The sequence below is a fragment of the Pteropus alecto genome, unplaced genomic scaffold (genome assembly GCF_000325575.1).
Source record: "Pteropus alecto unplaced genomic scaffold, ASM32557v1 scaffold75, whole genome shotgun sequence".
NCBI classification, from domain to species: Eukaryota; Metazoa; Chordata; class Mammalia; order Chiroptera; family Pteropodidae; genus Pteropus; species Pteropus alecto.
In genome coordinates, this window is record NW_006440638.1 from 19,281,179 (window position 1) to 19,307,711 (window position 26,533).

The window sequence follows — 26,533 nt, forward strand, 5'->3', positions numbered from 1 at the left end:
TTGCCAGAGCTGCTAGAATAATTTGTTCCTCTTGTCAGGCAAGGAATGGGATTCCCCTCACCTTTTAAACTCTAGGAAAGAATGAGTTCTTTGTTCAAAATGGTGCCAGTAGAACTTCTTTTGTGATGTGCTAATGCAGTTCTAGTTGACTCTCTGACAACGGGTTGTCTGTATTACTGAGAGAAGTACATGTGCTTTTACTAAAAGAATCGATGGTTACCTAATCTTTCAATAACTGTAATGAGCATCTCTTCGTATTATTAATAGTAATGATACTTTACATTTGTTTACTAATTTACAGTTTTTAAAGTGCTTCATATTACATGCTTTAAATCATTTGTGTAGGGCAGAATAGCACAGAGGATAAGGCTTTGGGACCAGAATGCCAGGGTTAAAATTTTGGCTCTCCTTCCTCATGAGCTCTGTGATCTTTGGCAAGTTGTTTAACATTTCTGAGCTTCGGCTACTCATCGGTAAAAGGGAGATAATGAAACTGCCTGATTTCTTAGAGCTGTTATGAGGATCATAAGAGGTAAGGGAAATATAGGACTTTTTTTACAGTTCCTAGCATATGGTATGCCTCAGCAAATGTTAGGTATTATCATTTAATTATTAACACTCAATATCATTAATATGTTCTCAACATTGTGTAAAATAGGTATGTCACCAGGAAATTTATCCTTATTTAAATAGTGAGGTGACTGAGGTTCAGAGGGGAAAAGTGACTTGTTCAAGAGCTAGAATCCAGTCAATGTCACATCTGAACAGAAATTCGGATAATGACATCTCATCGAGAAAATGTTGGCGGAATCCAGCTGAATCTGCTCACACAGCCGGGTTTCTGTAGTCCCATCCTCATCAGAATGTAGCTAATAAGCTCAGCTCCCAGCAACAGCCTTTAAACCAAAACATTTCACTGTCTGTGGCAAAGGAGAATGGAATCTTGAAGTTTTCTTTATAGGGAAGACTCAGTCATAGTTTTCTAAACTGGAAAGGTTGAGAAGCCTTTTACAAACTGGCGTTTGAGGTGTCACAAAATCCCCATTCTCAGGCTGAATAAACATCTCAAATTAAAAATGTATTCACGCCCATTTTGATAGTTTAGAATATTCATACCACTGTTTTAATACAGTCCACATATAACCAGTTTTATATTTTAAAAAATTCTCAATTACCAACCTAAAAGAGCATATTAAGGATACTAACAAATACTGGAGCTTTATAAGACTCAGTACCTCTCTTCTACGTGTTTGTAAAACTGTAGGAAGGATAGGAAACATACATAAATAACCCAAAACATTAGGCAGTGTGTCATGAAGACCAAGCAATGAGTTCAAGAAGAAAAGTAAACTGTGGATTCAGAAGGCTAAGAAAGTTCCCTGGATGTAAGAGAACTTTTTTCCTTAGTGAAGCTGTTCTACAATAAAAAGAAAGAATGATTAATTGCCTGAAATATTAGCAGCAGGAACCACTAGTAAGATTATAAAGCTTGTTTTTAGTTTTTAGCAAGTTATGTTATTAAGAACTTGGACTTCTTATGGGTAGAATCATCAAATCTAGTCTTTAAAGAAACATACCATTAGCTTGAATAAAATTAGAAATGTGATCGCGCTGTGGCAAAGTTGTGGTGAATTTCACATGATCTTTCTGTTCTGTGACTGAGGTGCATGTCAGTGTCTGCTGCACAGATAACATCAGTTTCTGGTGCCTTCTGCTATACTGTCCACAAAGCATTATAAACCCTTTGGAGGATGAAAAATTAGGGAGGCACAAAGAAGCATATTCTGTGTAAAATCTCTAATTAGTGTTTTATAAATCTCAGGTACTCTGAGTTCAAGGATGAATACCAGTTTTTGCCTTATGTTTTAATCCAGTCTCTGTAAATAATGGTTTAGTAGCCAAAAAATCCTGATAGCCATTGGTGCATTCTTATAAAGACACCCTAGTAGAAAAATAATTTTTGTTTAGTGGAGACTATTGATCTCATTGAAATATTCTACAAATTGATTTTAGCATTAGTATTTCTTAAATTAAAACTGGCATCCGTATCCCCTTGAGAAGCTTAATCATAAAAGCAATTCTTAAATGTACAACATCAGGAAAACAATATAAGTCAAGGCAGATGTATGTCTTATATGGTGGGGTATTAATGGTGGGGCAGATCTCATTTGTTTAGCTTCAAAGTAACTATGTGTAGAAATGAATAATAGTACTAATTTCTGGAGGGGAATAGTAGGGAAAACAGCAGTGAACTCTGGACTTTATTCTTATCCTACATGGGCTAGTCCTAAGACCTTGGAAAAATCTTTCATTATTCTTCTGTTCCCTCTTTCTTCCTTTCCATTTTCCCCCTTTCCCTCATTTCTTTTTCCCTGCATATGTTATGAATTCTTCAGTTGCAAGTGACAGAAAATCCACACTGGCTAGGGTAAATGGAGGATCGGAATCATAAAGTCAGAGTCTAAGCGAAGTGTTTTACCTCAGGTATGGCTTTGTCTAGGGACTTAATGCCCTCAGGACCCAGTGTGTGTCTCTCCCTCTCTGTGCTCCTCTTTCTCTGCATTGGATATAAAGCAAAGGGACAAACATTACCCTAGGAATGGAGATGGCAGTAGTGAATTGAGCATTTTGGCTGACGTGTATGTCCCCCAAAAGAACAGCAGGGAGATGAGCACCTCATGAGCAGGTTTGGAGTCTCTTCATAAAGACTCAAGAGCCAGGTCCGTTGTCTGAATTTAATTCAGAAAGCACTCAGGACACACTGAAGGAATGAGGAAGAGGCTAAGATGTAAAGGAAGATATTTCCTAGAGCAGTGAGAACGAGATATCTACTTGAGATTACAATAAGAGCCAGGAAGAGGCAAATGAATTTTTAAGAAAATGATAAATATGAGTTATATGCAAGATCTCATTAGTTAAAGGATTATGGTAGAACCCAGTAGAACCTAGATTTCTATCAGGATTATTTACATTGTAGGCCAAACAGGTCAAACAGAGCAAATAACTAGGTGAAACATCTTTCTACCTGAAAAAGTCATTAGTCCTTTTTCTAAATACCAAAATATCATTAAAAGTCTGTATAACATTGAGATTTGCCCCTATAAATTGAAATTCAGAAAGGCCATGATTTTCTCCTTGCAAAATCAGGCAATGATACGAAATTTCATTTATCCATTCGTTTAGTATTTACTAAGCACCTGCTGAGTAACACAGACTGTCACATGCAGCCTGGTAATTTGCATACATTGCTAAGTAAAACAGGTGCGGTCCCTAAGCCCGTGGAGCTGACAGTCTGGCAAAGCCTGTCAACCCCCAAATTTACCTAATATCGTCCATCTAGATGCTTAAGATTCAAATTCATAAAAGGATTATTGCTAGCAAAGACAACTAAAAATATAACCAGTAACCGTATTCAACTCCAAACTTCTCTCAACATTACTATATGTTTATTTATTTATTTTTAAACGCCTACAGCACCTGGTATTTCTACGTGGTCTCCCATCCAAGTACTAACCAGGCCCGACCCTGCTTAGCTTCCGAGATCAGATGAGATAGGGTGTGTTCAGGGTGGCATGGCCGTATACTAAATTTTTTTTATAAAAAAATAATTTTCTGGAATCTTTTGTTCTTGATTTATGGAAAAAGCTCTATAATGACTATCTTCAAAATGACTTAATAAGCAAGCACTCTTGCCACTGTTCCAATATGCCAACAGATTACTTAAATGTCATTTGTGAAACCACTTTGTTCAATAAAATTCCTTTCATTGTTTTCCCCAAGTGGCCATCAAGCCACATATGACCAAACTAATTCTTTTCCCATGTTGTGCTATCTGTTTTGGCTGGTGTGGATTATTATTAATTATTTCTTCACAGAGTATTAGCCAACAGTTATCACGGTGCAGTGATGGCGAAGGTTCGCAAAGATAAAACGCTCTAATTAGGGAGCAAAATGGAGGGGTAAGCAGTTTTTAAAGCGGATTGAGATCTGGTGAGAACTGATTCTCCTCATATGCTTGCATATAATTTGAAACGCTGACTGCTTGCTTAATATGGAACAATATACTTTCTCTAAATGTATTTTAAGATTTCACATCTATTCATTTAATAGCTGATTTAAATGAACTAGTAACTGATGAAAATCCACAGGAAATAGAATTAGTAATCATTTTGACTAAAGCAACCCAGGGACCTGGCACCGCAAGCATTTACATCATCCCTGTCTGTCTCATAATACCAAATAGCTCCCTGAGAGCACACAGACAGAGATCTCATTTGGATGATTTTGATAGTTTCTTTTCTGATTGCAAAGATAACACTTGTTCATTTGTAGGTGTTTTGGAAAATACAGAAAAATAGAAAGCAGGGAATTGAATCCAGCCATGGTTAAATTTATAGTTTGGCTGATGACATTTTTAAAACTACCACAGACAAAAGCCTTTATAAAATTTGAGAGCTGCTGCTTATTTCCCACTAAAGGTTAACAACAACAACAACAACATAAAAACAAAGCTTTGCTAAGATTGTCCTACTCATCCACTTCCTGAATCTTCCTCTACGTTGTCCTTGAGAAAAACAAGTTCTCTATCCAGGGAAAACCTGTCCACTGAGAAGAAACCCTCTGTTGTCTGTCTCTCTGTCTTTGTCGCTGGTGTTTCTGGACGGGAGCATGTCATTTTGATATAATAGTATCTGGGAAATGTAACACAATTTGTTAAAAGTAAAGCCATGTGAAATTAAGAGAGGGAGAAAGGTGAGGATGGCAGGTAGGGAACTGCATCTCCTCTGAGAAGGCTTCCTATGAAGACTCCAACCAAAGTGCAGATGTACTTGTTGAAACGTCATAGTAAGGGCTCACTCTCTTCTCTTTATCTAGCTATAGATTGTGGAATACATATATATGGCAAAATAGAAGCTTCTTTATGCCGTATTTTGATATTTCATATCCCAACAGGCCCAGCCCTCAGAGCCCATACAAAGCCTTGGTGAGGTGGTTATTGGGAATGAGTCTTGTTTCTCATAGTCACCTGTGAAACTCCTTGTTGATGGAGTGAAAGTTAGAGTGTGAAAGAACAATGTTTCTTTCTCAATGTTTCTTTCTAAGTAGAATCAAAGCTAAGACTTTGCTCTATTTCCCAGGCACTAGCCAAGGCTTAGAATCAAAGTCCTTTGTGTGGAAAGCAAGCCATTTCATCCCTCTGCAGCTAAACTGACCTAGTAAGAAGGCTGTCTACCATATTCTCAAAGCTTTCTAGGGAATCGAGGTTCACCCTCTTGTGATAATATCCTCTGCCAGGCTGGGGGCAGAGGGTCCTATGGATAATGTTGGTCTTTCCTAATTGGAAGCCACTAAAGTCAGAGAAGAATCACCATTTATCTTTTTTTCTCACATTCCCAGGGACTTCGGACTCACTTTCCCAGAACCTCCTTAAAGCATAAGTCTAAAGGCCTGAGGTGAGACCTTCTCCATCACCCCTACCCAAGGTCTCTCTCAATAGGGACAAACTAGAGACTGCTCAGCACATTTGTTCGCATTCACTGACCTGCAATTGTGCATGCAGCCAGCATAAGTAGGAGAATCTGTCTCAGAGTAATCCTGCAAACACCACCTGGCTTTTGCTTGTGGGACCTTGGCCCTGTTCCTTCCTGCTGCAGGGCCTAAATGCCTACCATCGTCACCTCCCCTCCCTCCCCCCACGGAAGTGCTTGTCCTACTCCTGCTTCCCCAACCGCTGCCCATGTTGAAAATCTTTGCTTAAGTACCTCCTACTCAGGGAAGGCCGCTCTCATTTCACAGGTGTTTGCACTTTACTTCATGGTTCTTATCTCGATTTGAAACCCTAAGGCAAATGTGCGATTATTTGATTAAAATCCATCTTCTCCAGAAGACTTTAAGCTCAGGAGAATGGGGCCATGCTTAGTCGAGGACCTGGTACATAGAGGAGCTTAGGACTAACACCCAAGTGAATGAGAGATGTTGCGATTAGACTGTTTAGATTAGAGTCCATTTATCACATTTTTGCTTTATTTGATTGTGTTTTATATAAACCAACAATACATTCTATCAGAGCATAAGAGATAAAAGAAAAATACCAAAGAATAGGGAAGTGGGAGAGAAATTCATGAAGCTTCTTAAATTTTTAATCCTTCTTTTAAAAGGTAAAGTCAGATATATTCTCAAGCTGCTTCTGCATTTTTAAGGAAGGTAACTTTAGAATATGCAGCTCTGAAGGTGACCTGCGGGATCTCTGGTTTAGTACTAGAGATACCTGTTAATTTCACATTCTCCTTTTCTTCCAGATTTCCAAGGAGAGTCAGAGCCTCACACCTTTTTATTTGAAAAGCTCATATACATTCCCTATAAACCTCCCAAATGTATAAAATAATTACCCAGAAGACAAAAAGAGCAGGACTCCTACAGTCAGATATTCGTTCAAGAATCTATATGAGGCATTGTTCTGTCATGGGTCAGATTACAACTCGTTCCCTCTTTCAAAATATATTTCAAGTTACATTATTAAAATGCACCATTCGGCGTCTTTGTGTAAAAAATCAAAAAATAGGACTTTAGATGGAGCAGACTTCTTTAGCACCCCAAGTTTTTTATTTTCCTTGAAACATTTCTTCACTTTGAAAAATGTAAGTAGGCCATGGAGAGAAATGCCTGATGTGAATTTCTTCTAATAGCCCCCAAACTCTTTTTTTCAAATTACTACAAAAGCAATTCAGCATTTTTAGTGCCAGACTGATGCGGGGTGGGGGGTGGAGGTGGAGGGGGAGTGGAGGTAAATGCATATTAAGCTTTCTTTATTAATTAAAGGCAGTGAGGAAAGAGTCATCCTAGCCCAAATTTATGAAAACAATGCTTGGAAATGAGCCTGTGGTATAAAACTGGGCAATGCCGTGTGTTACTACAGTTGTGTTCAGATTGGGTGTCATTGCCGTGGAAGTGTTAAAACAATTACCGGTGGGCTGCGTGAAAGGGGAGCATCACAAGATTTTGAATGTGATTTCAAGTTAGACTTGGAAAGCCATTCAAGAAAATTCTTCAGGGAAATCATTATTTTGTCCCAGGAGAAAAGCAAGATGAACAAATAGATTATTCTCAGCTCTAATTCTCAGTCTTGTTCACAGCCAAGCTCATTTATACTAGGTGAATAATGATCTAGGTCACCACCAGAAGTAGCTAGTATGATGAAAACTTTTACAGAGTTTAAAAAGAAAAAAATGTACATATTAGACTCCTTTCTCCTACCTAGAATCTCTTGAGCTCGGAGGGAGATCCATTCACAGCTGTCTGTGTGATAAGGCAGAGGGAATGATTCTTTGTAAAATAATAAGAGGAGGGGAAAAAAAATGAGGAGGGTTGGGGAGAACGTGATCTTTTGAATTTTAATCTTTCTTTGTACATCTAGTCTTTCTTAACCATCCTTCTATAGGTACAGTGCCCTTGAGTTTTATTTGGACAATTTCTTCCTGCTGGCAACTACTCAGTTATCTTAAGGATGTGGGCATTTTGAGTCCTTTTTTTCTTTGCTTCTGGAAAGAATGGTTCTGAGTTTTCTCAGGAAAGCTAGCTTGATACAACTTCAGAGTGAGTAGTCATAAACTGTTAGAGGAGATGAAAGACTTTTCCTTTACCCAACATAAGTACTATGTCGGGGCCTGAGAATGAAACTGACAAAAGACAAACAGGAGAAATGTATACAGATTTAATTTGACATTAATATTTTTACATATATATGCATATGTATATGTATATGTATATGTATATACATGTCCCTCGATTCAAAGAAGCAGATAGGCCTGAATGCTTATATATCATTTTAAGGAAAGTGTTAAATTGTGGATACGTGACAAGGCAAAGGAAAACGGGGTTTGTGCTAGGGGCAATACATTGTGGGAAGGTAACCGGGAAATATATAAGGGAAACTATTGGAAGATGCGGGTTATTTTAGTAGGTTGGTTTGTACTGATTCAATTCGGCATCAATTCCCCATCTCTGGGGATAAAAATGTTCTCCTCTTCTTGGTGGGGAGGTGCACCTATCTCTCCAAGGAAACACTGCTTTTAGGTAGAAGGTGGGAGATCACAGAGCACTTCCTGCATCTGCTATTTTTCGACTGCTTTCAGCTCAAAGTAATCAATATGCCAAAGTGGCATATTTTAGCATGGCACATTCTGATCCCCTTCACTGTGAACCCCCTACTCAGCAGCGTTTGCAGGGAACAAAGGAAGCAACATTTGTTTTAAAAGTTAATTTGCTCTCTCGCACGCGCACACCCTCTCACGCGGAAGGGCGCTCCTCATGTCCCCCTCTCCCCCTCTCCCTCTACCCCCCTCCCTCTCCCTCCCTCCCCCCCTTCCCTCCCCTTTCAACTCCCTCCTCCTCCTTTCCCTTTCTTCCTCCCTTTCCCTTTTTCCCTGTGAGAGATTGATGTGATGTTAAGGGGACCAGGCTCTATAAATTTATCATGGATGTCGGAGAGCTTTCATCTTCAGTACCAGCTCTGGAAGATGAGTTGTGACTGACTGGAGGAGTGTGCTGTGAAGGATTTTGAGGTTCAGTCTGCGCTCATTGGGAGAGAGAGCTGTGATCAATTAATGATGTCTGTCAGGAGTATGTGCCACATATATTTGCTTCATCCTGCTGTATGCCACATTAGCCTCATCTCAATTCCCATAGACACTTTATTTTCTGACTACTTATTTTAATAGTCTTTAATCAACTAGAGTACTCACAGCTAAGGAATACTCATGAGGTCAGACTTATTGCCCTGAAATGGGAAATGTCAGATGGTAGAGATCATCAGAACAGGTAAAATTGCCTTTTAGCATATTCTGAATTATGTACATAGTTATTCAATTTTGTATAACATAAAGTTGCTTTACATGTTTATGCTTCTCCTCCCCCACCCCAGGATTGGCATAACTCATATTTTACTTAAACCACTTAGTTTATTACTTTCTATATAAGTGTAATGGTTTATTTAAAGCAACACTTGTGATGCTGTAAGGTTTTACAAACAGCACCCCATGTCTAGAGTTTTGGCAAATACTCTGCTTTACCTGGTCAGTGTAGATAAAATGGAATTCTGTACTACTTGGAAGGCAGAGGTCTTTGTGTTTGAAATGGAGATCAGTTTCTGTAGGGCCCATTTGAAGTCACCAATGCCAGTTTAATCTCCAGATGGTCAAATTTACATTGCTCCCTTCCATGTTCAGAAGCTGTGCACCTGCTTAGCTGTCAGAGTTAGAGCAGGCAACTCTACAGTGCCTCTGGGCACAAGCCACCACAGGGAAGGTGCCCCTTTGGGATTCTTGAAAGCAAAATTTATTTCACTGTTCTGTAATGGAAACTCTGCTTCCTTCCAATACCTGTCCGCTTGCTGTAGTTCCTGATTCAAGTTTATTACTAGCCCATAGACCTCAGCATACCTGGATTGGTGATGGGGAAGCGCAATACCAATGGTTCTGACTACTCTTAAAATTAGGGACCACATTTAAAACTGCTGTTGTGAACAAGATCATGATAAGTAGCCTGTAGAATCTGCCTCCGCCCAGCCCGATTATGCTGGATATTAAATAAAACTGGAATCTTTATTCTGTCCTTCTGTATTCCCAGCAGCTAGATGAATACCTGCATATAATAGGAGCTTCGTAAGTAATTGCTGAAAAACTGACTGCATGTTTTCATAAATGTGTGTTACTGGTTGTAGTCAAAACTGTGTGCCTTGGCCATACCCCGTGGAACACACCCTTGTACATTTGGAGGCCAGTCTATTACAAGTGCCTTCTCTTCCTTAAGGGATTTTTATCACTAGTGTGGGGGTTAAGACTAGGGTGCGGGGAAGTTGAGGCCTCCCCAGGTGCCGCCCTCAACCAATGACAAGTGGGAGCTGGAAGATAAGTCTTCCAGCTTACTTGCCTTCAAAGGGAGACTCAGAGGCGTGTTCCATGGTGTCTTCCCGGAGACCTCCCAGCGGATAGAGCTTGAAGCAGTTTCCTGCAAATGAATATACATTGTAGTAGCTTTCTTCCCTTCCCTGTTTTACTTCCCTGCCACCCTAATGAAGCTTCCTGAGAGCATCTCTCAAATAATTTATTTGCATTCAATTGTCTCAGGATCTGCCATGGGGAATCCTGTCTAAGGCACTAATAATAAAGCAATAAGCAATAAGGAGCAAGGATGGGTTCAGGGTACCTGCCACTACTACTGGGAAAACAATTCAGGACAGCATGCCCAGCTGTCGGTGACTGAGGAGTTTCATTGTGGCGTGTTAAGGATAGCCTGCTCCATGGTGCTTCCCGCTCTGTGAGAACTGATCCACACTGGAAATTGAGCACAGAATCCTTCAAAACAGATTAAAAAGGATAAAAACTCAATCTGAAATATTCTCAGAGTTACCGACAATATACTTCACTTTAGCCAAATTGGTTTGTGCCAATTCTGTATATTACCAAAGTGCGACAGGGCCTTCATCCTGTTTCTTCTGGATATTGCTCATAAAATAGTTGATTAATTTTTTTTTCTCCTGCGATTCCACTTAACTTTTAAATCTCAAATGTTTATTGGTGGGCCTTTTTGGTACCCCAAAATATGCAATTATAAAAACAATGTTCATGTATTTTTCTTTTAAATAGTGATCTCCAGGGAAGTTATTTTGTTTATTTAAATATTCTAATAGGATTTATAAGCCTCATCTCCTCCTCTGCTTCCTCCTCCACCTCCCCTTCCTCCTCCCCCTCCCTCCTCCCCTCCACCATCACCACCACAAACTAAGACAGTGCTTGAGAAGAAAGAAGCCCATACATCACTTTTATTCAGCTAATGTAATGCGAAGAGCTCTTTGAATAGTCAATCTCTCCATTTGTCAGTAGGCAGAAGTAAGACCAGCCAGTGCTCAGCAATCAGTGAAGTCACCTGATTTTTAACAGCAGATCAATAGTAGGTTTTTATTGTTTGTTTGTTTTTTTATTTTGCTGAAGCTGGCAAGAATGTAAACTAATAGATACCTTGAATCCTGTGAGACTATGTTGCTTTCTATCATAAAATATATTTAAAATTAACCACATTCGGCTTTTCTTTGAGTTCCAGAAAATGATTAATGTCAATTCCAGAGCGAAAGGTTTTTTTGAGTTCATTTTAAGTTAATTTGGCATATGTAGGCCTTTTCACATCAAATGTTTTATGTTTGTTTAACACCTCTATCTGACCATTTATTATTCTAGAAACTCTATAAGAACAGTTAATTATTGAAGGCATCACTTCACTTTAATGTATGAGCATTTAGTATGTTCTTCACTATGAAACCGAGGCAATGTATGCAGAATGTCACATGGGTGTTATCTATAGATTAGGCATGATAGTCAGGCACTGCCACTGTGGGAGTCTTTGCATAATGAAGAGATTTTTCAGGTCTCCACCAATGGCCTACTTATTTGTGGCAGAAAATCGGAGATCCCAGTTCAAGGATAACAAGAGAGAGTGAATTTTGAATTTGTCCCAATAACAATGACACTTTCTAGTCGCCTTAACTAGGTAATCAGCTGGAAACATAGGAATTATCCTGAAATTTAGAAGGACGTTCAAGACAGGCCAGCATTAAGTCTCTTTCATATAGAGTCATTCCACGTTTGAACATTTTAATCTTTTTAGATGAAATAAAATCATTTATATGGATTTGGGGATAATCTAAAGCACGGTGTTCTCCTAAACTTCACTCCCATGAGAGGCTCTAAGAATTTTTATTTTTTTGCAGTAAAGAAATCTATTTTACTTGGCTTAACTAAACATTCTTCACATTTATTTTACCATGGAAATGTTTTTTTTCTCGGTGGCGTTTTGTTTTTGTTGTTTACGTAGAATAGCAATTAAAATTCTGCAATTGCTTTTTCTATAGATAATCTTTGGTAATATTACTACAAAGATTTTCAGGAGAAATTAGTGTTATTATCATTTAGGTTCATAGTTAGGATTACACTTAATTTTAGCACACATTAGAAATTATGATAATTGCCATCCTTACCCTCTTTGAAACAAAATCAATTTACGTAGTTCCTCTGTTTAAAGCCCTATCGTGGTTTCCCATGTCCATTAGATTAAGACACATGTTCTAAATCATGGCCCATTGCTGCCCCTCTCTCTCGTCACATCACTCTCTCCTTTTATTACATTGTAACCACACTGGTGTCTTCTCTGCTCCTTAAACACACAAGTTTATCATTCTCCTTAGCAATATGGGAGCAGGTCCCCTCTACCGAAATTCTCTTGCACCAGGTTTTTACATTCACATGGGGCTGTCTCTTCCTCATCAGATCTTTCTCCATTTGTCACTTCCTCAGAGCCTTCTCTTGGTCCCTGAGCTGAAGTAGTTCCCTCTACCCTACCTGAGTGTCCATCTAATCCGTTCCTCTATTTTAATTTCCTGCAGAGGCGCTCTTTCTATCAGTCATTTCCTTTTTGTTTATTGTTTCTCCCCTCTTTACCCTCCACTCCACACACTCACCCAGAGTATAAGCTGTCCGAGGTCAGGGACTTTGTTTCCACTCCCAGCATAAGAGCATGTGATAGGTGTAAGCGAAACGAAGTACAGAAGTAAGGAAGTGAAGACAAATGCCATGGCTATGGGGACAGTCAGGAGATGATCTTTGAAGGAGGTATCTAAACTAGACGCACCTCTATAGGATGTCATTCTCCCTGTTCCAGAAAGCCGAAATGAAGAATCTGCCAAATCTAGATTCCCAGCCTGATCCCCCAATCCATCCATGTTGCTCCCATTCCTGTTTGAAGCCCTTCTCCCACCCCCTCACTGTGGCCCTCAGTTGTGATTTGAATACCTCCAGCAGTGCTGGGAGGAACCCCTCACTTCCTTGTGGCAGCAGGCTACCCTTGGCCATGACTTCTCCACCTTGAACTTGAGTCACACTTGATGCTCCTGAGGCAGCTTGGCGGTCCGGAGAACTTCACCAGAACTTGAACCTCATCTCTGCTCTCGCTCCATCCACCTGACATAGCCAACTCCCCACCCCCTAGAAATTCTGAAGCACAGCAGAGGCCATAGCATTATGGCTAGTAATAACCTCTAAAGCGCAGGCATTGGATCTTTATGCTTCTGATAAAGCAAGGAAAGGGCCCCTTTCATTTCTTCAAGTGAAAAACACAAATACGTACTTTTGTGTGTTATTTCTAGGAGTCCAAGCATCCCCTGTTGTCCATTCAGTTAGCTACCGCTGGCCATAAGTGAAGCTTCCTCACCTTCAGCAAAAATGGGGAATTAGCACTCTGGCCAGTGTGTGAATTTGTGATGATCATGTATAGCTGGTATGATGAGCGAGTTCGGTAAGTTAGTTTCAGTTTCATTACACAGTGTCAAACTACTGTGTGAGAGGGAGAGTGGGGGAAAAGAGCAATGTAAGCTTAAGTGGTGTCTTAAAATATCTTTTCACTGGGGAAAGAAAATTGACAAAAGATTCAAATTTGTTAAATTAGGAAGAAGAGTCAATATGGTGTATTTGCCATCTGTCAGCCACATTAAGTCTTCTCTGTTGAACAGGGCCGTCAGCCGACCTTAATATGTTGCGAAGGACTAGAGAAGAGCTGCTGCTCATCCTGAGTAACTACAACCCCCATTAAGAAAGTGTTGCATTCAATTCTCATTTGCCACCGTTCTTTATGTGGGAGGACAGTAGTGCTAATTTTCACAGTTTCTTGCTTGTTGAAAATATATACTCTTGTCACTGGGTTCACTTACCTATGGGCAGATTGGGAGTCTAAGTGACCCAGCCATTCTTCAGTCATGTAGTCAAGTACCACAGAGCAGCCCTGTCACATCTTGGTCTAGAGTTTTAAGGAACGCCATTGACCTGGAATGTTCTATAAAGGGCATGTAAATCCCAAATGGGCTTCATCGGCACTTGAGAGATTTCTATTTAGGAAGAGTTTTGGTATCCACAGAAAACAAAATGATCGCAAAGGATTCTCTAAAATACTTTATTCCTATAAATGGTATTTTGCAAAATGCTTTTCTCTCAAGTAATCTATAAGGTCTTCACAGTAAACATTTTTAACTAAACATCTTTTCCTTGAATCTTGGAAATAGAAACTTGTGCAAAATATGTGATAAAAATGCATTGAGGGAAATGATACTTACAAAATGTATCTCTGGCTTTGATGATTACATGTTAATGCCTTAACTGCAACAGCAACCCATGATTCTGAAATGCTGCCTCACTTCAATAGTTCTTCAAATTGACAAGATGAATGTCTGGATTTTCCTTGGTGCTTATGGAAGGTGATTTGGAAGAATCTGGGTGGGTCCTGGCTCTGGGGTATCTCAGCCTCGATGTCACATTTTTTGCCACATATGTCAGAACGGTCTTCAGACGTTTAGTGGGAAACCAGAACAATGCCAAAAAGAGAAGGGCTCCACAGAATGGCTCGGATGCATCTGTCTGCTGAATTCCTAAGCATCCAAATGCTGAAGTGACTGTTCAGTTAGTTGTCCAAGTAATAGCTTTATATTTGCTTCTTGCTTCTCACTATCCCCACCTCCCCCTTAGTTTTGAAACCTGATAACTTTTCTTTTGGGGGAACAGACCCTGCGGAGCATAACCTACTCTACTGCGTAAAATGTAGTCTGACATATCCAGACCTATGAGTTTTAGTTTAGTTTAGTTTAGTTTTTTTAAGGTCCCAGGACCTTTTAAGGGAAGCTTTGGACTTTCTCCTGAGAAAAATATACACATGTCTATCTGATAATTTTTCACTAATTTCAAAGGGTATGAAAGGTACAAACCATACAAGGACCCCTTGGTTGTGAGCTTCCCCTTAGATAGTGGTTTGGGTTGTTTCAGAGAACTAAGTAAATGCTAAGAGGTGAACAGAAGAGCACAGCTAGTTAATTAGCTGTCTAACTTTTCTAGTCTCTAATATTTATAGTAGGACATTTAAGGATATTATAAATATTTAGATCATGGATATAGCTCATTTACATGAGTGACTTTAGGCTCTAACTACAGCATAGTATGTTGTAGGTGTTTCCTGTTTTCCCTTTTCAGAAAGAAATGAAATACTTTGAATTTTAAATAAAGTCCTAATTAGCATGTAGGATAGCTTTAGAACAGGACTTCCCCACATTTGCTGGCCAAGACCACAGAACCACATACTATAGTAAGGAAGATCACACAGGGTTTGGAGTGTGAATCCAGATGGTAATTTATTAGTCATGTGACTGGAGCAAATTGCTGAACCTGTTTCAGGGCCTCAGTTTCCTCATCTATAAACAAGAACTAATAGTAGTTCTCACTCCCGGCATTATTGTGAAGATTAACTGAGATGGTACATGAAAAACCCATATAGCGCATAGTGTCTGGCCAACCGTAAATGTCACTCAATGTATTAATACTTTCCTGATGAAATTCTTAGCTCATAATTTCATGGCTGTCTTTCTAAAAAAAAGTAATGCTTAAAAACAACAGGGCCAATTGACCAGCGACTTCTGAATATCCATCTCTCTCTTTGTTATCATATCTTAATAGGTAGAAAACTAACTAGAGTTGTTAGAAATTTGACCTAAAAAAAGTCAATGTCCTTGATTTATTTGCCTGTGTGTGTGTGTTGTGTAAGGCTTTTGGCTCGGGGCTACAGATAAATATTTATAACTACATTTATATCCGGCATGAGAAATTTTCTTTGCTTTAAATTAGTTTAGAGGGGCTGTGGAAGGGAACAGTTTCATATTTCAATTTTTAATTGTTAGATAACACAACTTGGCTGATGTTATCAAAATGTAAAGTCAAATCCAGTTTGTCTGTTCAACGTCAACAAAAAGAAAAGACGCTGTCATCCTGTGTAATAACCTTTTTGAGGCTTGGAAACTTAAATGTGTTTCTTTTTATGAGACTTTTTGTTGGCTATTGTCATGGTCAATGGTAGATTTTTCTACTAGGGTTTCTACTAGGCTGGCTTCATTTTAAATAAGTGCTTTAGGGATGTCTACTTTTTCACTAAAAATGAATCAAAATGTTGGAAAGAGAGTATAAATTTTCATTTTAGCAAGGAGAGACCTCCAACTTGCTTGAAAAGAGTCCTCGATAGATGCAAGAAACAGTAGGCTGGAGTCTGGGGCGGGGGGAGGTACTTGCCCAGTGGCAAAGCCAGGACCATTGGCAGATGTATGATATTAAGAAAAACACTCCTGTTTTATCTGGGACTCAGTTGTGCTGTCTACAAAATGAGAGAGTTGAAAATACACTATAAGTTCTTAACTTTTTTTGGTTCTTGGGCTCCCCTTAATCAGCTGATGAAAGCAATGTTGCAGCTTTATGGAAAAAAAAGCAACATATTCCCAGTTTCACCAGGTTCTCAACCCTCGGGTCCCTGGTCCACTAAGAGATCTCCTGGTGGTGTGCAGAGCCTCAATTAAGAGCTCCTGATAAGATGTGCCTTCAAGCCATGTCTAGCTTCCCCAAGCTGGGGAAATACCTTGTATACATATTTTCTTGCTGGAATGGTTGACCTCTGTGGGTCAGGATTTCCTTGCTGTGTCTACGTTTATCAACAGAGTGGAAGACTCGTGATGCTATTTCATTTGGCATTTTGAAATAACTGGCTTTTGAATCTAAACTGAAATTCACTCTCCCTTGTCAATAATTCTAGTGCAAGCCCAGAAATGAAGACATTTCTAAAGTGCCAAGGCACATCTAGATTTCGTTTAGGCAGATTTCGAGCATAAAATTTCTTGGTTGATTGTAGTAGAGTTTCATTTTAGGGTGGAGAGTTGTACATGGGGATAGTGAATACGAGGATTTAACATCCCCACCCTTTCCTCTTTCTTGGTTCTCTTTCCTTATGACCTGTATGACATAAATAGTATGGTTGCCCTTTTCTGGTTCTTAAGACAACGTTCTTAAAAACTTTCTGACTTGTATTTGTAAAGTGCCTAATTGTTTGAGGGTTTTTTTGAGGGGAGGGGGGTGTATTTGAAAATTGTTGCTGACTTGGCCAAGACATTAAAAATATTAGTTGATGATTATTAAAACTCTCTCGGGGGTGATTTTGTATTTGCCTATATCATATATTATTCTCTTTGGGGAAGTCAGGACAGGGAAGAGAAAACACACTGATTTTATGAAAAGCATTTGCTCAGCAAAATTAAATGCGACTTCTACTTGTATGGTTATTGAAAGTTTCCTTTGCCCACACACTGTATCAAATGCTTTTCAGAAACCATATCATGTCATCCTTGTGCCAACCCTTTAGGGTAGATACAGTTAGTATCTCCATTTTGGAAATAAGAAAATGATACCCAGAGGGATTAATTTTCCCAAGGTCATTCAGCTTGTAAGTGATTAAGTTGTACTTGAACTTGAGTCCTACTGAATATAGAGTTTATACTTTCACTAATAACCCTGAGTTGTCCTGGAACATTTTAGTGCTGGAAGAGCAGCTGGAGCTGTTACTCTCTTTGAGAATAAAGAAAGGAGCCAGGTAATCAGAGTTCCAACTCTTCTAGCCTAGGATTCTAGCCTAACCTGCCAGTTCCTAACCAAAAACCCTTTGGCTTACTTCATTTCATCAGCAGCTCCGGACCAGCTATGAATCTATGTGGCTCCCACATGCTCACAGGACAGAACTCATTAAATTCTCCAAGATGAATCCTCTTATCTATAGGTTAATGGCTCGTGATTCCTTCTCATTATAATACATCTGTTTCTCTTACTCCTTCTCTCTCCCATCCTCTTTTTCTAAGTTTTTTTTTTTTTCCCCTCTCCTTCACTATTTCACTACTTTATGCAGGAGCATTCTTTTGTCGACTGAAAAAAGTAATAGTAATACCTACCTTTTAGGATTGTTTGAGAACTATAATAGTTATTAATAATTATAAAAAATAATAATAGAATATAAGAATAATTGCTAAGGTTTGTTGTGTAATTAATTACTCTGTGCCCAGGAACTGTGCAAAGTACCTTATACTTATATATCATTACATCTTATGCTAACCCTTTGAGGTAGTATCCTTATCATCATCTCTATTTTAGAAGTAACCACTTGGAGGCACAGAGAGGTGAAATGACTTGCCCAAGATCAGAATTTAGTAAGTTTTGGATCCCAGATTATGTGACTCTTCAGCCTAAGCTTTTTGTTTATGCTGCCTTCTCCTAATTCACAAAAAGTAATAGGAACACTGCATGATACATGGTAGTAACCTTATTCATTCTTTAAATAAATAATCATAGTCTGGGGATATAGCAGTAAACAACTGATTAAAAAAAAAAAAAAGTTCCTGCCCTTATAGTTTACATTCTGCTTAAAGGATGTGGGCACACAAAAAATAAAATAAGTACACTATGCAAATGTTAGATGATGATAAGTGAAATGGAGAAAAATTAAGCCAGAACAGGGACTAATGAATGCTGGAGGTTGTTATTAGTTATAATGAGAATCATTATTTATGAATAGTCAGGGTAGAGGTAAACCTGCCCTTGTTAGATTAGTGTACTGACTGAAGGTAAGATCTAGAGTTGGTATACTACTTTTGTCTCTACTTTGGACTCCATTTTCACATTCTCCCCTCAACCTTTGAATATCAGGTTGCTTCAGAGCAGGATGTTGAAATTCACCCACGGAAAGTCACGTACAGCTTTTAGTGTGTTTTGTGATTTAAGATTTATTGGGCTTGGCTGGTGTGCACAGTACAGTTATTTAGATATGTGTAAAGTTGATGTTCTCTCCACACAAACACGCTTGGCTTTACACAGACACATCCTTCACTAGTTTGGTGATTGTGTTAGTGCCACTTAATATGTGGTAGTATTAAGCATGAAGAAATACAAGGTAGTTGAGTGTCAGCGCTGAGCTGATCAAGAAGGGAAGGTTTTGATGGTGAGACGTCCAGTTGAAAGAACGCATGAGGAGCCAACATGAGAATGAAATGGCAGGCACCAACTTTATTGCAGGGAGCACATGCTTCTGTGCTAGGGGACCACACGGGCTTTATATATTTCAGAGAACAATAGTGGCATTCTGCCACACAGGTGTGACATAATAAGCTGAATCATACTTACATAAGTTAGGTGCAGGCACCCTACTACAGTAATGTAACATTCTAAATCCAGAGTCCTGTCCCTAGCCGTGAGCCTGGATCACAGCCAGATCTGGGACCCACAATGAGGTAGAAAACAGTCTATATTTGTTTCTCATGCTGGGCAAAAACATTGTATGTGCACTAGAATAGTCAGTAGAACTAATCTATAATGACTTAAGGAGCTGGCACTGAAGCTATTAGGTAGGTGTTTAATCGAAGAAGTGAAACATCTACTCATCACATTTAGGAGCAAGGTTTAAAAAGCAAATTTCAACTGTTTTTTTGTTTGGAGAATGAGGCTCCTAGACTTCCTACACAAATTGAGGCAAAACCATGCACAAAGTAGGAACAGAACTTTTATTTATTGTTCTTTTCTAAGATATTTTGTAGAAAACTATCTATCATCTTAGAGTTGGGGTACAAACAGATAGTGGTAATACTTAGGGGTCATCACAGTTCCCTTTGGCCTGCCTTTACGGTCAGTATAGATTGCTGTGGTTGTAGCAATTATGAGGCAATCTACATCAGTTATTGAGAAATGCCATTATGGCCTAGAGGACCGTGTTCTTCCTCACATACGGCAGAGACTAGGTTTTTTCTTTTTATCCAAAATTTTCTGCTCGAAGTCTCCATGATGCCCTGTGAAGTGTTGCTGCTGTTGTCTTGCTTAATAGTAGTAATAGGAGCAACAAGAAGCTTTTAGACATTTTACCCATATTTTTGTTGGTGGAGGGCAAGTGTAGAACCTCTCCTATGTGTCAGAGATTGATAATATCAGATGAAATATGAAACCTGATCCTTGGCCCAAATAACTTCAAACAGAAAATACTAATTGAGCAACTATTATGTATTATGCAGACCTCTAGGGATGGAATGTTGAACAAAAGCTAACCTAGTCACTACACTCAGGAAGTTTACAGTCTGTAGATAGCCAGAAATTAATAAAACACATAAAATCACATCTCTGAAGTGCGCTATAAGGAAGACATATCGGTCTTAGAAGATCTTAAGGAGAATTGGCCCATAGGGAAGGCCACAAGAGATCTTCTTTAGAAAGTGATGACTGAATTGAGAAGTAAAGGATGGGTGGGTACTAATTAAGTAAGAGCTGAGATGGAGAAAGAGATGAAGTAGTGGAGCACCTGGAAAGGCCCTTGGCAAGGGGGAGAGGTTGACGTGGAAGGAGCACATGAGTGGAGAGGACTGGAAATGTCAGATGAGACTATAAAGGTAAGCGGGGCCAACTGAGGCCCTCTGGCTTGTGTTAAGGAACTTGGTCTTTAGTGCAAGTACAGTGGGAAGCCACCTAAAGGCTAAAAGCAGAAGGAATCAGACTTGAGTTTCAATAAGGTCACTTCATCATTTGAATGGAAAAAGGACTGGCGGAAATATGAGGAGACATGAAAAAAGGAATTTGTAAGAAGGTTAAAAGCTTTGAATGAAAGATAAAACATATGGATTACTATCGTGGGAAACAGTAAGAAGCTCCAGAAGTGAGGAATCAAGTAGTTTACGAGTCAGAAAAGAGAGATACACCTGTCTGTCTGGGGTTCATGGAAGAGTTGGATTCAACTGGGTGGGATTTCATTGGTAAAGGAGTTGGGGATGGTGATGGGGTTGAGGGAGAGAGATGTTAGAAGCCAAAATGTAGAAGTGAGAGAGCCCAGATAGTAACCAAAGAGCAGCAAACAAGCATCAGTCTGATAGACACACCAAGGCAGGACCAGCAGATAAACTGATTTTCTTCTCTCTAGAGAACCTCAAGGGGACAAAGCAGACCCTGATCCAAATGAACAAACAGAAAACCCCAGGGGCATTAGACATATACCTAAGACCTGGACTAAGTGAAGAGGCAGGAACTCAGTTACCTAAGCTGTGGTATGAACAGCTTCATAAACAGTGTGGGTCTAGTCCCAGAGCTGACTTAACTGATAACTTTGAGCTGTGGTTTCAAGGACCTGGATCCCACTGGTTAGAGAGTCTGATTGTTTCAGAACTGGGGCAAGGAGGAACCTGCAGAGAATTGCTAACTGGCCCAGCTGTTGGACTTCAGAGGAATGAAGGACAGGCACCTTCTGAAGTTTAGGTTGGAGGCTTGGTAACAATGAGCACTCGGACCCATATAACTTGCTGAAGTTTATAGGTTACTGCAGGGGGTGACAAGGATACATGCCCAGCCCAGCAGAGCAGAAAATGAGGGTGAGGATGGATGGTGAACCAAGCTTCTCAAGTCTCTCCAGTTCTTCATAATAGACATGCTTGACTTGGTGGCAGTGGCAGTGGTGTTTTTGTTCAGGGTTAAGTTATCCAAGGTCTCACAATGCCTGATTTGGGGCTTATCAACACTCTTAAATACGCTATCAGGTCAATCTGAAACACCAGAATATTCTCCCTACATGTGTCTCACAGCTGAATTTAGCAAGTGACACACCTGGGTCTAACATCTTGGATCTGAGAACACATCCTTACAAGGACACTAATGCCATCTTGCTACATTGTCTATAGGTTGCATAATAATAACAGGGCATCTCACATGTGCACCTCTTTATCAGTGACCAAACAGTGGAAATTACCATCCATTCAAGGCTGATGAGTGACAGAGCTTGCCATGTGTGCCCAGGGCCTACCACAAAGAGGCTGAACATTTATAAGGACTTAGAGACTATCTGAATGGGTAAAATGAGACAGAATGAGGAATCAACATTGGTGATATTTGTGATTATACTGTGTTGTCATTTAACATCTCCTTACTATATGCTAAGCCTTGTGATAACTCATTTTATCTTCACAGTGACCCTTGAACTAGACATACACATGCCCATAGTACAGATGAGGAAATCGAACTTTAGGAATTTATGCAGTTTGTCCAGAGTCATACAACCAGTCAAGGGGAGGACCTGGACATGAGAAGTTTGCCTGAGCTCAGAGCCAACCAGAGACTCTGTGCCAGTTTCTAAGACCCTTTTCTGTCATTGGATGCACATATTCTGAAAAATGTTGGGCATTCTCTTTGTCTCTTGGCAACTTTGCCTCAGCTTATTTCCTGTAGGGAACCCACATAGAGAAGTGAATCTCTCCAGGTTCCTCAGCTGATGATAGAAGGAAGTTAGCTGCCAAAGAGTTTATAAACTCATGCAACCCGAGTTTCCATTGATGATGTTTTGCTGAAATTACCCCTTGAACCAGGACCCTTCTGATATAGCTGTTCATGTCTTTAGTCTCCAAACACAAGGTAATTCTCTTATAAGGTATTCCTAGCAAAGACAATAATGGTTCCCCGCTCCCAGGTATGTTCACATTTTTAAGAAAACTATTCTTGAGTCTATCAAAGCACCTGCTATTCAAAGATTTCATTTTCTCTATTTTTTTAATCTTGTAAAGCTGACTGTTTTCAAATAGGACTCAGATTGCTAAAGACTGAAATTCATTTCTTTGACCTTTATTTAACTGGGCCACAGAATCATTCTGAGTGAATCATTTAAATTAATATGAGGCATTATGGTGTTAAAGGGAAAAATTTTCACCTTAATTCTTAATTTTCAAATTTCTCAAGACCTCTGTTTTGGGCTGTGAACCCATGAGTGCGTGCAGCTGAGGCAGCTGAGAAGCCCACACATGTCCTGAAGGCACATTTTCAGGCTCTGGGACTTTGCAGACTAACATAAGGGAGAAGGAGAATCTATTTTTCTTCCCTGGTCGTTCAGTTGACTGGTTCACCAGTGAATCCTGGTTAAATGTAAAAAATCTGGGAAGTAAAAATAAAGGCTGGAGTGGGAGGTGGAAGTTTTTGCATCCCAAACTATAATCTACCCCAAGCTGTGTTAGTACCGGACGAGACAGCTTGTATGAAAATTTAGGAGTCCCGGAGAACAACAATAACAAAAATTAACAAATGGCAGGATGAGTAGCAGAAGGGAAAATCAAGCATATGCTGCTCGTTTGAAATGTAGTTTCATTAAAAATCTTTTCCATTCCACCCTAAAACAATCTGTCCTTGCCAGATAACACATTGGACACCGAAAGGCTGTTCCCTTCGCTTGCTTTCTTAGTTGTAAGCCAACCCTTTAAAAATAAGAACACAGCTGCTCACAACAAAATAAATTTGTCAGCTTGTCTTTGAAGGTAAAATAGCAGGCGGAGGCGGGGGGAGCTGGTGCTGCCTCCCACCACTTACCCACAGTAGCAAGCGACACTCGGCTGTGTTTGTGTTCAGTCAACACTAATCAATAAACATCTGTTGGAATGAGCATTGGTGCCTCTTTACGATTCATTATGCTTCATTAGGAATTGGTTTTGTCTTCAAGGGAAGAAAAAAACTCATGTAATTAAAGAATAGTATCTTGTGCTCTCATATTTTTCCCCCTAAAGACCTAAATTCTTTTAAGGCCATTATTTACAGTACATTTATCTGTATTTAAATGTAACTACTTTTCCTTGAAAAAACCATCTGTTCATAGAGACCATCCTTTTCGTCCCCTCGGAGGTAAACTTGGGAGAGCAGTGGTGTGAGTGGTGGACTGTGGTTAAATGAAAATGTATGAGACATAGGGCAGGTTAGGGCGGGTAGGTACCTGGCAAAATAATGTTCAGTCTGGGTGGGTGTGAAAAGGAAAGGTAAAGTTTGCTGGAGGAGATGTGCATTTGAAATGACCATCTCTGAAACTAATTTTACCAAAGGGAGGTATTATATCTGAAATTCTCAAAGCTGGTTAACTTTGATGAAGCCTTCCCTGGGTTTATTACAGATCATCTAAGTGGTTTCTGCAGTATCTGGACTGCAGTATATTTTGTTATTTTATTTTTAAGAAAATATCTTGCTTTCGCGGGGGCTGCTAGAAATATTAGTGTAAATGATGCAGCTGTACTAATGTAGGTCACCTTAAAGGCATTACGAATGGGCTCCGCTAAGGGAAATGTCCACAGGTGAACTTAACAACATGCATCCAATATACTACATATACATAAATACACAAATAAAGTATAAAGTAGCAGTGATGGCCCCAAATTATACAAAACGCAGTTACTGTTCCCATCAGTTAAACATTTATTTAACCAGGGCTTTTGGTGAACTGAAAAGCAAACAGGCACTGCAGAGAGAGCAGAGCACAGCAGAGGTCCAGGTGAAATTCAAGCATTAGGATCAATGAAACATTAGCATTTTACTTTTCCACTTAACTCATATTACAGCCCTCAAATAAAGAGGTTTGGAAACCGTTTTGTATGGGTACAATCTCTCTGAGGAATGCTCCTAAGGAATTTCAAAGACTGCCACCACACACAAATGAAGGAAACTGAGGGATCATTTGGAATGTGGTTGACTTTTATTTTTGAATAAAGAAATGAAGATTGGGTTAAAAAAACAACATTAGACTTTCTCAAGCAACACAATACATATACATAGAGAAGTCATATCCATGAGGATTTAGATACAGAAAACTTTTTGTTATTACAAGTGGGGAATAATTAGACCAAATAAAATGCACTTGTACAAATATTTTAATGTGTGAGCGACACATGAAACGTGGATTTCTCATACTATCTACTGAACTATTTTTGTCTACATGTTTCCCAAAATGTGTTTGACAGTATGCTTGTCGGCAAAATTAAAAGGTTAAGATACCCTGGTGAAGAAAGTTTGGGAAATGTTGCATTCTTGGTTTCTTTCTTAGACATTCACAGGCCATGTTGGGCATCTTAAAGGCTCTGAGAAATCTAGCAGTAAATAAACAACTTTAGCTTTGTTTAACTCCAGCATTCCTCAGACTTATTTGACAGCAAACACTTCTGTTCACAGAAACATTTTCACATCTAGCAGCATGAGTGCTTGTGGAAACACATATTGGCAAATGGTGACCTATAATGGTGTCTTCTGGGCCTGTGTAGCTAATGCACTTAATGCAGAGTAATGAACTAAAGTACCGAGACACCATTTTTGTGAGTCTCTTGGAGCAAAGAGAACTTTGATATAAAACCACAGAGCTATAGCTGGAAGCATTTGTAAGGGTGCTGGTGTCTGATCATTGGAATCAGGAGATAAAGCATTGCTTCTTGGTGGAATAGCCTTCCTCCGAGGTGTCTTGAAGGTCCAGCTCTGTTGCTGCTGCTGTTGTTTTCCAATAGCCCACTACCCTGAGTCTACAGTATATCTTAACAAGATCTGGGCTTCCTGAACTGCTTAATGGTCCCATAGGTCCCTGCTCTCTTTCTGGGCTGGTCTTCACTTTACCAAAATCCCCAGTTTTTATTATAAAATCAGATTGAAGCTGTATGATCTCATCACCTGCAGTTGAGTCCTAGACACCTGCTGATCTTTGTAGGAAAGTGCACAGTTGAGATTAGTGGTGGGTTTGCCTTCCATAGTCCTGGATTATACATTAAAAATACCTCCCTAGAAAAAGATGGCATTTTCCCTTACCTCAGTGTCCCTCCTGATTGGTAAATGGCCCACATACCCCTGAGCCTTTGGAATAGTACTGTCCTGTTGCTCATGTTCTGCTCTGTTGGATGGAAGTAACATGCTCCCCAAAGCTGTTGTGAGAGACTGTGTCATATATCCAGATTGTTTCTTTGATCTTTATTCTTTTTTGTTTTCTAAAGTATCGTTTAATCCATTCTCATTTCTTTCCTTTCTTAGTTTTTATCTCCTTTCTTCTCCTTTTCCTCTTTTCTCCTTTTTTTTTTTTATTTTTCATTCAGTCTTCCTTCCCTGCCCTTCCCTAAAATAGAATTATGGTAACTCTAAATACCTTCATGTATTTTGTAGCATTCCTTGGATTTACCAAGGTTATCCTGTACACATAGAAACTGAAGTGCATCTGGGAACCACATTGACCCTTAGTGAATACCTCTGCCAAATTATCACCAACATTTAAAAAATAATGTTTTACAATTTTACCCAGGTTTGTCAAGCTATAGTTATTTCTTTTGATAAAGGGTTGTGTATTATTTAGATCGAGAACAGCCATTTGTGGGTTGCACCGGTTATGTCCTTCATGAAAAATTCCCAGCCAAAAGAGAAGTGAGGATATGACGCAGTCCAGGCTTCCATTGTGAGCCTTCTGCCTGGGGACCATAAAAGGGATGCTTTCTTCTTTGAGTGCTATCTTCATATTTACCCAGCAGAAGGCTGATTTCTACAGCCATCCCTGTTTGGATATCTTGGCTTATGATGATGATTCTTCACAGGCTTCCAATAGCAATTTAGCAATTTTTTCTGCAAGTTCTAGGGTCATCCTTCTGTGGACACCTTTGCCTATGATGGCTTCCTCAGAGACTCTCAAATCAGTTCAACAGTTTTATCTGCAAGCTCTTTCTCTTCATCCAGTTTAGAAAGGTTTTAAAACAATGACATATTCTCTTGCAGTCTCATTTCTCAGCCTGTCTTGGCTATTGATTCTCTCAGTGACCAGTTTGATTTGCACTTTCTAGCTTGATCATCCCTCTCAA

General features: G+C 39.5%; 1 protein-coding gene and 1 non-coding gene across 7 annotated transcripts in view; one reads left to right on the forward strand and one right to left on the reverse strand.

The window, feature by feature from the left end:
- FHIT (fragile histidine triad) overlaps window positions 1-26,533 on the forward strand; it is a 1,286,618-nt gene that overhangs the window by 1,061,245 nt on the left and 198,840 nt on the right. The window lies entirely within an intron of this gene.
- LOC112484401 lies at window positions 3,466-3,584 on the reverse strand. Its single transcript, XR_003048016.1, has one exon. It is a non-coding gene; the product is annotated as a 5S ribosomal RNA (ribosomal RNA).